General features: G+C 37.9%; 1 pseudogene; it reads right to left on the bottom strand.

The window, feature by feature from the left end:
* Positions 1–1,054: 1,054 nt before the first annotated feature.
* Positions 1,055–3,328, bottom strand: LOC103733230 (annotated as a pseudogene).
* Between the last annotated feature and the right edge of the window lie 1,557 nt (positions 3,329–4,885).

Consider the following 4,885-nt stretch of genomic DNA (forward strand, 5'->3'; position numbering starts at 1 on the left):
TAGTCTTTTCAATATAGGCCAATCCAGAAGTATATAGTTTTCTCTCACGTTACCCCTTCTTGACATCAAAATTTCTAGTTTGGATGCCCGTCCTTTTCCTATTTGTATCCCTCTTATTTGTCTTGCCTTATTGCTCTAGCTAAGAATTCAAACACTATATTGGAGTGGAGAGAAAATGCTATTAAGTTTTTTTCCTTATTTAATATGTTGTCTTTTAAGTACAGGAAGGATTGTATGGTTTCCAAGTAGTGATACTTTGACTTCTTTTCCTATTTGTATCCCTCTTATTTGTCTTGCCTTATTGCTCTAGCTAAGAATTCAAACACTATATTGGAGTGGAGAGAAAATGCTATTAAGTTTTTTTCCTTATTTAATATAATGTTGGCTATAGGCTTTTGTATATAGGCTTTATGTTGTGGTTTGATCCTTTTATTTCTAAATTTCTTATTTTTATTTTGTGTGTATGCATGTATTGCCTGCATGTGTGTAAGTGCACCTGTGTTATGCAATGCCCACAGAGGTCAGAAGAAGGTGCCAGATCTCCTGGAACTGGAGTTATGGACAGTTATTAGCCACCATGTGGGTACCGGGAATTGAACCCAGGTCCTCTGCAAGAGCAGCCAGTGCTCTTAACTGCTGAGCCATCTCTCCAGTCCCTCTTCAGGCCTTTTATCATGAAAGGATGTTGAATTTTATCAGGTTTTTTTGTTTGTTTTACATCTATTGAGATGACCAAATGATTTCTGTTCCTGAATCTATTTATGCCCTTTATTATAGCTATTGATTTGTGTATATTGAACCATCCTTGTGTCTTTGAATAAGACCAACTTAATCATAGTGTATGATAATGTTAATGTGTCATAGAATTTGATTTGGAAGTATTTTATTGAGGGTTTTTTTTTTTGGCCATGTTGTAGAATTGGTCTATAATTTTTCTGTGTCTCCATTTTTGATATCAGGATAATATTGGGTTTGTAGAATTAGTTTGATTTGCTTTTTCTTTTATCCTTGCAGTTATGGGGATTACACCCAATGCTAGGCAAGTGCTCTATCATTAAGCCACATTGCCATTAAACCGCTTTTTAATACAGTAATAGGTAACTGAAACAGAACAGGAAGGGCTTACGCTGTTGTTGTTAATAGAGACCTCTATCTATCCACAGGCCAATCAGTCCTAGGGAAACTCAAGTTATGCTAAGGAGAAGGAATCAGAAACTTGGCATTTTTCTTTCTTTTTGAAAGGGTAATAGCATGCTTTATTAACAACAAACAAAAACAAAATCTAGTACTAAAGAGGCAAAATCTTACTTCAATGGCAAATCACACCTACATAGTCCCACTCATATCCCTGGGGCAAACTTTGGACATGGAACATTAGGAACCAAGTGCACAATCAAACAAAACATGGTTCATAGTCCTTCAGTAGTTTTCCCCACTTTGGTACAGTGTGAGGCCTTATTTAACAGCTGTGACAAATAAATGAATCTTAATCTCATCCTAACTATGGAGAGAGGCCAACTTCACTTTCAGAACTGCGAAGAAGATGCCTTAACAGGGCCAGGCTTTATCAGCCTCTTAAAATGACTTTTTTCTCTGGTTCAGAGAAAAGATTGATGGTATCTTTGTGGCAAAAAAAAGCTCACTAATGGTACCTGTTCTCAGTTGCAGTTACCTATCTAAACATGTTTGTATTAGCATTCATTTTGATACCTAAGCTGTAGTTTAATAGGACCAATGTCATTAGGATGAATTAATTGGGTTTCTAAGAAGTGGGAAACAAAGGTAAACTGCAAACTCAGGAGGTCTTTAACATTCAATATTCCAATGTTAACAATTTAATTATTTTTAAAACCATAGCAAATTCAGCATTTCCTAACACATCAGGACTGAGTTAATCAGTAAGTGAATTGAAACAATTGCAACAGATTAGGGATGAGATTTCTTACTGCAGTTCACTAAGACATTCCTTACGTACGGGAGCATGTCCAAGATATTACTGAATGTTTTAAGTTAGTTAAAATGCATTTGATTATAAAAGAGTGGTAGGAAATCCAGTTCTTCCCTCTCAGGATGGGCAATGTTTCAGAAGACCTTTAGTACACATGAAGGTCCAGAGACTTAAGCATACATTTAGGATGAAACTAATGTAACAAACTGGGTATGGTTGGCATGCTCTGGCAATCTTTCGATATTCTTAAATAAGAATGTTTATATTTTTATTTATATTTTTAAATTTTTAGAATGTCTTTAAGTTATTCCTTGACAATTTCATGTCTATAAAATGTATTTTGATCATATGCACCCCCAATTCCCCTCTTCCCCACCTCTGGTACCCCCAACACATCCCCCTCCCAGCTCATGATCTTTCCTTTTTTGTTGTAACTCACTGAACCCAGTGAGTGATGCCTGCTGGAATGTTAACTGATCTTGGCTTGATCTTGTGTGGGTCTTGTGCAGGTAACTATAGCTTTATTGAGTTCATGAGTGCAATAGTCATGTCCGGTCCAGAAGACATTTCATAGTATTCTTCCCCCATCCTCTGGCTCTTATATTTTCTGTTCCCTCTTCCAGCGATGTCCCCTGAGCCTTGGGGTGGGAGGTTAGAGTAGCAGTCCTATTAAGGGCTTAACACTCAACAGTAACTTATTCTCAGCACTTTGACCAGTTCTGGGTCTCTGCATTAACTACTGCAGAGAGAGGCTTCTCTGGCCAGGGTTGAGAGCAGCACTGCTCTAGGGTATAAACATAAATATTTAGAGGGCAGTTTGACAACAAGTACACTTAACAAAACAACAGTAACAGGTTCCCTCCTAGGGCATATGACCTCCTGAACCATGAGTTTTTGACTAGGTTTACAGTACCATGTTTGTATTTTTTTTTTAAGGCCAAAAATTTGTGTGCTGTTTTATTGTATGTTACAGTCAGTGTACATAAAATAGTTATAACCTTGTGAAACAGAAATCCATGAAAATTCAGAGATGTAGCTGGTAAGGACTGACAAGTAGAAGATTGTGTATTATGGCACATGTGTTACAGGGACGCTTTTGTACAGGCTTCAAATTTAGTTCTCTTGAATATTCACTGGTTCATGAAACGTGGCTTAACAAACCTCTGAAAGGTCGAACTACAAAGGAGCAGACTTTCTGGGGTATGAAAGGATCTGTGCTTGAAGACACTCCAGTCAACAGAGGGTCATGTTGAGCATTCTGCAGACTGAACTATTTCGTCTGCATCTACTGGGGAAACCTTTCATGCGGTTGAGGCCGGCCTCCAGCCGGAGTTGCTGAACCACCTTCTTCATGGCAGCGTCGCTGGAAGAACCCGACATGGCACACTCAAGGGTCGGGCCGAGCGGTCCATCCATTAGTGCCCAAGGGGCGGCAGGTCTGTATTTTGTGTGTGTGTGTGTGTGTGTGTGTGAAAAAGAAAGTCCTTTATTACTGAAATCCTTGGAAAGTTTTTTTTTTTTTTAATCTGACAGCAACAAACATGAATGTACAAGTATCTCTGCAATAGGATGATTCCTTTCGGTATATGCCAACAAATGGTATAACTGGATCATATGGTAGGTTCATTTTTAGGTTTTTTAAAAATTTTATTTATTTTTATGTGTATGCCTGTATTGCCTGCATATAGGTAAGTGCACCTGTGTCGTGCAATGTCTGCCGAGGTCAGAAGAGGCTGTTGGATCCCCTGGGACTGGAGTTACCAACAGTTGTTAGCTGCCATGTTGGGTGTTGGGATTCAAACCCAGGTCTTCTGCAAGAACAACCAGTGTTCTTAACTGCTGAGCCATCTCTCCAGCCCCCCATTTTTAGTTTTTTAAGAGTTCTCCACAGTGCTTTCCATAGGGGTTGCAGAGTTTGCATTCCCACCAGGACTGAATGAGTGTTTCCCTTTCCCCACATCCTCACCAGCATTTGGTATCATTTCTTCTCTTGATCTTAGCCAGTCTGACTGGGATAAGATGAAATCTTAAAGTGGTTTTGATTTGCATTTCCCTAATTACTAAGGCTGTTGAACATTTTCAAAAAGGTGTTTCTTAACCATTTTTTTTTCTTCTTTTGAGAAATTTCTGTTCAGATCCATAGCCCATCTTTTAATTAGGTCATTTGTTTTCTTGATTCTTTGCTTTTTGAGTTCGTTATATATCCTGGATATTAATCCTCTGTCAGATGTGTATCACGAGGCCACAACTTTGGCAAGGAACTATTGGGTGAGGGAGAGTTGATCTTCTTTAAGGGAATGATGCTAAACAGGCTGAACAGCCTCCAGCAGATGAACTCACAACGAGGAACATCTGGGTACACAAACTTGACTCAATAGGCCTGAACATATACGAGAAAATGCAAGAAGTTCTATGGGTGGGCTATGGGGGGCTTGCAGATAGGGAAGTGGGGCTTAATATGATTAAGATATATTGTATGGAATCCACAAAAATTCAATAAAATATATTTTAAAAAGAATTACTGTATTAATAGAAAAAAGTCTGACAGGTTTTCAAATAGGAAAGAGAAAAGAAAGAGACACACCATTCTGGATCCACGTTACTCTTAAGTTAGAAAACGCAGTCTGGCTACCTTAATAGGGCTAGGTTTTATTAACCTCTTTAAATGACTATTACTCTGATTCAGAGAAAACACACACACATGTACAAAAGAAATCTTTTTTAAAAAGAGAATCATAATACCTTAAGAACAAAACATATAACCTAATTTAATTCCCTTTTCTATACAATTCAATTGTTAGTAGGTATGCATCTTGAGCTCAACAAGGCATTTGACAAAATATATCATGATTTCTATGTAGTTTAATATTACAACCTATGAAATGAATCTTCAGTTGGGTGAACAACTGCATATTCAAAGAAATTAACAGAACACAA

Source organism: Nannospalax galili, unplaced genomic scaffold (genome assembly GCF_000622305.1).
Source record: "Nannospalax galili isolate Female #2095 unplaced genomic scaffold, S.galili_v1.0 scaffold875, whole genome shotgun sequence".
NCBI lineage: Eukaryota > Metazoa > Chordata > Mammalia > Rodentia > Spalacidae > Nannospalax > Nannospalax galili.